General features: G+C 41.9%; 1 long non-coding RNA gene across 1 annotated transcript; it reads left to right on the top strand.

The window, feature by feature from the left end:
• Positions 1 to 2,649: 2,649 nt before the first annotated feature.
• LOC148891888 (uncharacterized) lies at positions 2,650 to 10,054 on the top strand. Its single transcript, XR_016116460.1, has 4 exons — positions 2,650 to 3,599; positions 8,993 to 9,155; positions 9,326 to 9,355; positions 9,444 to 10,054. It is a non-coding gene; the product is annotated as an uncharacterized LOC148891888 (long non-coding RNA).
• The last annotated feature ends 624 nt before the right edge of the window (positions 10,055 to 10,678 follow it).

Genomic DNA, 10,678 nt, shown 5'->3' with positions numbered 1-10,678 from the left:
CTTCAAACACACAAAATATACTATCAGATAAATCATTCCTGTATCGTCTTATGGAATTAATCATTTGTGCCTGAGGCCCACACACGAACCAGTCAACCATGCACCATTACTGCATTCTTTGCTCAATGAAACATAGCGCACAAATGACGACATCCGTGCTCAATTCCACCCCTCAGCTCCTTCCTCTTGCGTCATGTCACCTCTCCACATGGCATGTTTATAGTTCCATGTTGACATGCACCCATTCAAGTTATGTTGATCCAAACCTCATCTTGAAGTTTTGGCAGGCTGGAGCAGATTTTCAGAGATTAGATTGACTACGACGGTGTTGATGAACAAACACTTGAAGATGCTTTCGTTGTTTGCTTTAATGAAAGGAATCAGAAGGTTTTCACATTTGAGAAGTTCAAAACAGAGCATTGTGACTATTTTGAAAAGCATTTTGTGTGCAAAAATCTTGCTGTCAAGAATTATACTTCATTTAAATTTTAGATATGTACCTTGATACCACGCTTGGTTGTCTGTATGTATGCTCTACTGGTGTTTGACGTTGTTAGTTTAGTCTTTCATAATCCGTTCCTCCAACACCCAGCGCCACACACTCATATGCCAAAGCAAATACGATTCAAATGCGATGGCTTCGCTCTTGTCCGCAGATCTTTGAATTTGTGGCAGCGATGCAAAGCGTTTTAAAAATGCAGCAGAGGGATAAAAATACTCCTTAAATTTCCTTGTCAGTTTGCTTTTAATGTGTCTGCCAGCCAAAGTAGAGCAGCAGATCAGTCATGGCCCCGTGAGACTGAGGAGAAAGAGTTCTAAATCTTCTCTCTGGAACGTCAGAAGTCACCACGTTTATGTGTTGTCGTTCACGCTCTTGAACGCCATCCTGACCCCTCACTGGAAACACATCGACACCGTCTTGAATAAAAGCTTCAAATGAATCAAAAAGACCGTCGTGATGCGAGCTCCAATTACCATAATTGCAACTTTCTGTCCATGCTGAAACTTAATTATTTCTAATTGACTGCGTCTCCTTGATGCAGTTTCACCGCAAGCGATGATAATCTACGATTGAATTCCTTGACAGGAACACAAGTCTGTGTCAATGTGTGTGTCAATCGATGAAACGCAGGCATAGGCCTGATGTAATACATTGACAACTTAACAACTTGTGAGAGTTCATTTGAAAAGTGGAATTGGCTTTTTTTCGCCCAAAACGAGCATAAATGCAAGCCAAAAATAATGCCCTAACATGTCATTAACGGGAAAAAAAGAAAAATCCATTTGAAATGACTGCTGATTGCTGGACGTGTGAAATCGTACAAAATGATGACCATAAACAGGCTGCACAGTCGTCGTCTCTTGATCAGCGTCAATGAACAACGCAAGAAGCAGCTGGCCGTTCTCCCAAAAAAAACTAAAACTTGTTCTCCCTGTCACGGTTTGCAACGTGGTGATGGCGGGTGCGGATCCCAAAAAGCAGGCAGGAGGGAGCAGGAGGTTGTTTGACAAATTGTATTAAAATAAAGGTCAGCGGGAACAAAATGTAAAACATCAAAATCATCTGAACAGAAAAAAAGTGTAAAAAGTCCGCCAAGGTTAAACAAACACATGCACAGCAATACAATGATCAGTGGCGGACTGCCACGTTCGGATTGGCGACCAACGGGTAGCGACGTCAGCCCTGCCTGCAGCCTCGCAGGTGCTGGTCATTTTAATCAGTGACACTTAAAAGGACTCACGGCACGACCATCCGGTGTCGGTTCATTGTTTGTGGTATGCATTGTATGCTGTGCATGTGTTTGTTCAACCTTGGCGGACTTTTACACTTGGTTTTCTTTTGATACTTTTTTCTGTTCAGATCATTTTGATGTTTTACATTTTGTTCCTGCTGACCTTTATTTTAATACAATTTGTCAAACAACCTCCTGCTCCCTCCTGCCTGCTTTTTGGGATCCGCACCCGTCATCACCAACCTGCAAACTGGGACAGAATGAACCGACCAACCATCGGATCCCGCAGGTACAACGGACCCGTCTCATTTCCACCCTGTGCCTGGCAATGCTACGTCCACGTTAGCCCACGCCTTGTTGAGTTTGAATTGCATCACTCGACGAGCTGTAACGTCCATGTCAACGTCCGGCCGAGACCTCCTTCCAGGTGGCCGTCCAGGGTGACACTGGGTGTCTGGCAGTGACATCAGAAAAACGTTTTATAAAATCTAAAATACCCAAAACACGCAGTATGATATTTTTATTCAAATGCAAAACATCAATAAAAATGACTTAAAGTGTCCAAAAACTACTTCAAATTGGACCAAATAAAGCAATAAAGGTCAGCAGGAACAAAATGTAAAACATCAAAATGATCTGAACAGAAAAAATTAACAAAAGAAAACCAAGTGTAAAACTCCGCCATGGTTAAACAAACACATGCACAGCATACAATGCATACAATTGCATACGAAGCATACCACAAACAATGAACCGACACCGGATGGTCGTGCCGTGAGTCCTTTTAAGTGTCACTGATTAAAACGACCAGCACCTGAGAGGCTGCAGGCAGGGCTGACGTCGCTACCCGTTGGTCGCCAATCCGAACGTGGCAGTCCGCCACTGATCGGGACGACCAGCACCTGTGCAGGTGGGGCTGACAGCGCCACCCGTTGGTCGCCAACCAGATCATGACAGTTCCTTTCCCAAACTAAATACCGATTTTTTGTCCAAATGAAATTCCAATCACTCCACTAAAGAATGTCATTTTGTCACAAATGACTATTTTACCATGATGAAGATACTCTGTTGGGCTAGTAGCTGGGGCATCATTCACAAATTCATTCATTAAAAAAACAGATTTGTACCAAGAAATGTATTTTATGTCTTGTTTGCTATAAATTACGCACCTCGTGAGCTAACACTCAATTCTCTTTTTTTTTTATTCAAGTCAATACATATAAGCTGGGGTATTATTTAAAGAACAAAGAACAATACTGTAACAGTCATTTTCAAATTAGTTTGCCTTCCACATTTCCATTTCTTGTATGATCCATCCATCCATCCATCCATTTTCCAGACCGCTTTATCCTCATTAGGGTGAGACCAGCCATGACTAGCCTCACCATCTGGAGACAGTGCCACTGAAGAAAGGACAGGAAGCAGAGCTGGAGGTAGCAGAGCTGAAGATGTTGAGGTTTTCTTTAGGAGTGACCAGGTTGGATAGGATCAGGAATGAGTACATTAGAGGGACAACTCATATTAGAGGATTTGGAGAGAAAGTCAGAGAGGCCAGACTGAGATTTTTTGGACATGTCCAGAGCTGAGAGTGACTATATGGGGAGAAGGATGCTGAGCCTTGAACTGCCAGGCAGGAGACCGACAGGAAGACCAAAGAGGAGGTTTATGGATGCTGTCAAAGAGGACACGAAGGTAGCTGGTGTGGGAGAAGAGGATACACAAAACCGGGTTAGATGGAGGACACTGATTCTCTGTGGAGACCCCTGAAGGGAAAAGCCGAAAGGAAAAGAAGAAAAATCAGCCTACCATGGATGTTTTTGGAATGTCGGAGGACCTGGAGAAAAGCCAAGAGGGCCACACATGGAGGTCAGATTTTAACTCAAGATCTCTGCACTGCAAAATCAGCGTGCTAGCCACTCCACTACCAGGGTGCCATTGTAATTCTTTCATACTAAAAATATTTGATGGCTGCGCCACTAGTGCCAACAACATGCCAGACTGGGTCATGAACTCACGACCTCTGGACTGTGAAGCCAGCGTGCTAACCACTTGACTACCAGGCCACCCCTTGTATGAATCATGCTACCGGTAAATTTGCTTTATTGGGCTCTGAAATATTTTTTAATATGGGTTATTTTCCTGTTATTAATTTTATGAGAGTAGACTCTTTGTTGGTTTTTTTTTTTCATGCCGATACAAGGCTGGCATTTTCCACAAGGGGGGCAGCATTTCCCTTTTGTCCATGTTAGCGCTTTGTTCCGGCTTCAGCTGTTGTTAAAGCGCTATATAAACCAATATATGTGTATTGCATTGTATTTTGTACAACTGTATTTTGTACAATTTCAAGTTCAGATAACTCCAGACCTTTACAATTTAGGAGTTAGCTTTCATGAAAGAAGAGAGTCTCAGGACATCTTAAGTCAGGAAAATATTTTCAAAATTGCATCGAAGAATACGAAACATGTCCTCATTTCTTCCGTCGCTTCGCATAATTTTATTTTCTTTTTCCTGCAATTTCAGTGAAAATGACAAAATCCCTGGCACTGGAGTGGACACATTTTGCAGTTCTCGTGTATTGTATTGCACCCTCCTGGCACAATAGCACTGTAAATGTTCAAATTAAGCGTTGATATGTTTCATACTTTAGTTTAGTCCAGTGTCCCCATTTCACATTTTGAGATGCACAATGTACTTTTATGCGATATATTATCTTCAATTCCTATCCTTTTCTTTTACATTCAGGCTGTACTGTGTGTGTTGTTGTTGTTGTTTTTTTGGTTGGGGGGGGGGAGATTTTCATCGGGAAAATTATGCTAACTAGCTAAACGGAGAGGCAATAAAGCCAAATGTGATATCAATTGCCACTTTTAAGTGGAAATTACTTTGATGTTGCTAATCTGAACTACATAGGATAAACCACCAGTTTTAACATTTCAAATAAGGCTTCAGGTGGAGGATGTTTGCCACATAACAGCAGAGGCCCCAATGGGGGTAGGTGAGAACACAAGCTTAAACATTGCATCGTGATGAATTATTTACTTATTGTATATGATAGTTGTCCATGTTAAGCGCTTTGTTACAACTTCAGCTGTTGTTAAAGCGCTAAATCAATGTGTTGTATCGTATTTTATTGTATTGGCTCAAGGAACTAACAAAGATTTGGCTTGTGCAACACATCTTTCTTGTCAGAGTCCAGCCTGTATAAAATCTGTTTTTGTCTTATTTTAATTATCACTCATTTGACTGTTGCAGACACCCACCTTTTGATAACCTGCGTTTCATCACTACTCCGGTCGCTTATCTCATCATGTGAGCACAAGAAAGAAAGAGGGAACGCATGATGGCTAGCCCACAAGCAAATTCTTGATCCCTGTTGAATAATACGGCCCAGTCACAAAAGACACGAGGATTGAGCTGCTTTTCTATTCAATTCGGTCCCTTTTCTGACTGCTGTAGTGAATAATTGTAAAATCGCATCGTTGTTACCACACGTAAAGTAACAACCTTCAGGGATTTCATTAAGAGAGAACTTTACATTTGCAGTGACATGTTCAGTATTCAAGTGCTTTAGAGGACAACCGACGTCTCTGGACAAGTTGTGTCCATAATTTGTAAAATCGCTTCAAATGACTTCTACTGGATTACACCACATATAACTATATTTTATGTTTTAAGACTCGCGCTGAATATTCCAGAAGTCTTGTCTTTGAGTTGGTGAAGAGTCCTCACCCTACGTCACTGAAGGAACGTCCCTCACCGAGAAAGGACATACCTTGCATCACCTCAGTGCATTTTGCGGTACTTTGTTTGGTCTGAAAACTTCGTGTTGATCCGTGTTGATGACGAAATTAGAAGGAAAACACATAAATAACGCGATGGTGAATCGTGTGTTGCGCCAAGACTTCTACAGTGTATTTGATGTTCGCTTACAAAACGTCCCAGTAGACAATTTACACGGAGCTTTGTCGCCCTCTTCTGCCTTTTTTGTGTACTGTGAGTACTAAAGAGTTTGTCACTAAATTTCTGTCCAGATGCATCAAAATGACCAGAATAAATTATATAATCGATTGCAACAATTTATGCTTTCCTCTTCAGAACTATTTGAATCATATTCATAACTGGATGAGTAACAAGAAAGCATCTTTTCCGAATCGGAAGCCATTGTTTTGATTCTCCAGATAGGCAAGACGTCTTGGGGTGACACCACGAACAAGGGGGAGGGACCTACTGAAACTGGCCACTTCCGGGTTCAATTTGAAGTAGTTTTTGGACACTTTAAGTCATTTTTATTGATGTTTTGCATTTGAATAAAAATATCATACTGTGTGTTTTGGGTATTTTAGATGCTATAAAACGTTTTTCTGATGTCAGTTAGGAAACAAAAAAGTAATGTCAGTTGTCCTTTAAAGGTTCCATCATGCGTATGCTGGAATTCTGTGAAGCTATCCAGGTATTCCAAAACACTTACGCATATATTAGTGGCGCTATAATCCTCGTCCATGTTTATTAAAAAAAAAACAGCTAGTCTCTCGAGAGGAGTTCCTGCTAGACTTTTTTTCCAGACTTAACTCAAGGTCTACAGGAGCACAAATAAGGCAAGAAGCGGTGCACGGTGTGGAGAAGCTTTTTTTCCATGTGCTGTACACAAAGGGAGCTGAAACAGGCTGAGAAGGCTTTGAAGGGTTTTAGTCCAAACCAAATGCGCGCCCGGTTTGCTTTTCCTTCTCCCAATGGGTTCCAAATAAACACTTGAAAGTAAAATTAACTAGAAAAGCACCAGATGGCTCCATGTTCATTTTTGACTTGCTGTACATCTTTTGAACTCAACACAGTCGTGAGCGAAATGCGAAATATATTGTCCATTAAAATGCAGCACCTTCTAGTTTAGACATCAAAAAGTAATTTCCTCAAGAGGAACTCATTCTCCTGACAGTTTTCAGCAACTCTTGTAAAATATGTCATATTTTTTTGTCATTATTCAAACTGTTCATTCAAAATAATTTAAAAGGGTGTCTTTGAAAAGTCTTGCGGATTATTTTAATTCTTATTTTTGTAAGTTTCGAGGGTTTTTTTTGCTTTTACTATCCATCCATTAACCAAGAGGCTTCTCCTCACTCGTGTTGTGGGCGTGCATGAGACTTCCGCAGCCATCTTTGGGCAGGAGGCGGCAAAACCCCTGAACTGCTCATATCCTATTAAATGTATTACCTTGTTTGTTTGTTTTTTTAAAAAACATCCTTCAAAAAAATTTATTGAATGAAAATGTGTCTGAAATATAGATGTGTGATGTGACATCTTATTTTTCATCAATATGTATCAAAATCTGCATGTACTAAAAATGACAGCATATGAAGTGTGAGTATATGGGTGTCGCTATGCAATCCACGAATGCATCATAACGCAAAGCAGATGTTGGCCGTACGTTCAAAATCCACCCGTGCAACATATGCCCCGATGCAATGAGCATTTTCAACGCTGGAATAAACACATCAGACTGTTGTCCTGTTGCCAATTTTGCAGACGTAGCAGGTGTGATGGCATAGGTGGGCAAATGAGGTGATGAAGCGATGCGAATACAACTGCAGTGTTCATACTGTACACTTTACACACAGATGACAATATCAGATCGCACTTTACCTTCAAGGGAAACATACAACAAAAATAAACAAACGAATGAAGATACAGACAGACAGACAGACAGACAGACAGACAGACAGACAGACAGACAGACAGACAGACAGACAGACAGACAGACAGACGGGCAGGCGGACACTCACACTCAGAGCTAGGGACAATTTGGAGTGTTCAATCAGCCAGACATGCAGGTTTTTTGAATGTGGGAGGAAACCAGAGTACCCACAGAAAACCCACATAGGCCCGACTAAAACCATCGGGTGTTATATGATGAAACGTGGAGACAATTTCCAGTGTTCAACGCAGGCCTGCCAAGTAAACAATGGCATGTGAAATTTTGAGTTCCAGCACACACATAAGCGCTTGATGGAAAGTATTATTCCTCTCCTTCTCCAGATGAGCTGTATCATCATTGGCTATCATGATCCTCCTCCTCCTCCTTTTCATCGTTCATTTCCTCCTTTGTTGTTGAGCTTTGAGCAATTCATGTGAACTGTTTTTAACATCATCTGCCAAACATCAAGTGTTTTCCACCGGCCCATTGCCCCAATTTTCTTTGTGCTAAATGAATGTCGTATATCAGCCGGGCCTCTGTTCTCTTTCCAATGTTGCTGCTTCTTCTTCTCTTCCTCCTCTTTCAACCGCGCTGATGGCGGATTAGCTTTCTTTAGATCAAAGAAGCAATTATGTGATATGAATTAGTGCTTCTGCACCAGTGTATTGATTAAAACCATGGCGGAGAAACTTCCTCCTTCTATGAATCAGCGATAAGCCATCTTACTAGCAAACAGCAGAAACAAAAATATATCATATAGATCTGGACTCCATTCGTTATCTAGCTTTGGTGGTGACTAACGCTCTTCCATGTTGGTAACGTTTTACCCCAACATCTTGAAAATGGTAGAAAGACACATTATTAGGACAGTAATACAACAAAAAATAGAAAAATGTTTTCTACAAAAATTACTTAATTACTCCGGTTGTCGCAGTGGCGGGCCGTCAAGGCTTCTGGTTTAAAAATGTCAGAATCATAGACTTATTTTCTCCGCAAATTATTTTTAAATAATTCCAAATTGTCTTTCAGCTTACTTCGATGAGAAGGTTTTTTCAGCCGTCATCTGTACTTCTTTGAAGGTGTCGGACGTTTCGCCTCCTATCCAAGAGGCTTCGTCAGCTTACTTTTATGAATTTTTCTGCGTTGCGCTAATTCCAGATGTATGTTTTTGTATTTAAGCATTTAACAAATCACATTTTAGCCATCTTTTGTCACCAGGATTAGAAATTTACCTGGATACCTTCACAGTCAGTTCTGCAGGCTCTGAAGCATTAAAAAAAATCAATGCACAGACGTAATGCAGATGAAAGTTGCTTTAATCAATCAGAGTTCCAATTGGCAACCTAACACCTGCTGGAAGGCGCTGGAAACGTCAGAGTTTTCGCAAAGTGTGATTAGCTAAGTCACATGATTGGCTAGTCACTAGTCAATCATAGTATCAGTAGCCACTAGGTCAGGGGTCGAGAACCTATGGCTTGCGAGCCATATATGTATCTTTTTATGATTGCATCTGTCTCGCCAATACAACTAAAATCGTATTCTCACTTTTTTGCTGTTCATTTCCTGTTAGGGTGGCAGTTGGCCGAAAGCGCAATTTTGATTGGATGATGTCACGATCTGGTTGGCGGCCCCGCTTGCACCTGCACAGGTGTTGGTTGTTCCAATCAGTGGCAGTTAAAAGGACTCCCGGCACGACTCCCGGCATGACCATTCGTTGTTCTTCACCGTGTCAGGTTTGTTTCATCTTGGCAGATTTTTACCAATGGTTTTCTTTGCTACTTTGTACTTCTGATGACTTTGATGTTTTAGATTTTGTTCCTGCTGACTTTATTTTAATACAATTTGTCAAATACATCCTGATGCTCACTCCCGCCTACTTTTTTGGGATCCACCACCATGACAGAATGACCCGACCCACCATCGGATCCCACAGGTAAAACAGACCAGTCTCATTTCCACACTGTGCCTGGTAGTGCAACGTCCACATCGAGTAATGCTTCATCGCGTGATTGTGTGAATAGGGTCACACTCAAGTCCACGACGAGCCATGCCGCGTCCACGTCCACATCCACATCAGTCCGAGACCTCTTTCCAGGTGGCCGTCCAGGGTGACACTCGGTGCCTGGCAGTGCACGTCCGTGCCCAGCCATGCTTCGATGTGGTTGTTTGAATTGAGTCAAATCCACAACGAGCCGTGCCATGTCCATGTCCACGTCAGGCCGAGTCTCGTTCCCATCAGGCCGTTGCCTTTTATTTCCAGGAGAGGCAATGGTTGCCGTCTCCATCTCATTCCCTGGCGAGTTGGGCATTTTGGGAGACTATTGGGATGTCTGGAATCAGTCCCTTGAGGGCGGGGTACTGTCACGATCTGGTTGCCGACCAACGGGTGGCGCTGTCGGCCCCGCCTGCACCTGCACAGGTGTTGGTTGTTCCAATCAGTGGCAGTTAAAAGGACTCCCGAAACGACCATTCGTTGTCGGGTCATTGTGCGTGTTTGCTTCACCCTGTCAGGTTTGTTTCATCTTGGCAGATTTTTACTCATGGTTTTCTTTGTTACTTTGTACTTCTGATAACTTTGATGTTTGAGATTTTGTTCCTGCTGACTTTATTTTAATACAATTTGTCAATCACGCCCTGCTGCTCCACCCTGCCTGCTTTTTTGGGATCCACCACATCACTACCTTGCAAACCGTGACAGATGATACTGACCTAGGTTGGCTGAAAGCGCAATTTTGATTGCATAATACTGACCTAAAGTGGCTGTTGATATTCAAAGAGCCATTTTCATTGGATGATACTGACCTAGGTGGCCGTTGATGTCAAAACAGGTAAACGCCCCCTTTTAAATAAGCCTGACGAGTACACTTCAGGTTGAATGGATCAAAGGATTCGCCTTTGTGGAGAGAAAATCTTCCGTCGTGATTCTAATTTGCAATGAAACAATACCATGAATGAAACAGTTGAATATCAGTGGCACTTTGACAAGCCCCATGCTAACGTTACCATCGATATACTTCTGTGAGAGACAGCAGAAAGAGAGCGTGCAAGCTAATGAACAGTGTGCAGGCTAGCGAGCAGTAACTTCGCCTATGGACTTTCAATCCAATCGTTTTGCTGGAGTTTTTACCAATAATATGGAGCGGAAAAGTATTCATATTAAATGTGAGTATCATCACAAAGTTATTTTAAATAATACATTCTGACATTTTGTTGAAATCACGTGCGTGCGTTTTGCGTGTGTGTGTCTTTGGGTGTG

This window comes from Hippocampus bargibanti, linkage group LG11 (assembly GCF_051943395.1).
Source record: "Hippocampus bargibanti isolate YZ-2025 linkage group LG11, ASM5194339v1, whole genome shotgun sequence".
NCBI classification, from domain to species: Eukaryota; Metazoa; Chordata; class Actinopteri; order Syngnathiformes; family Syngnathidae; genus Hippocampus; species Hippocampus bargibanti.
The sequence above is the reverse complement of the archived record's forward strand: the minus strand, read 5'-3'. Positions and strand labels throughout refer to the sequence as shown.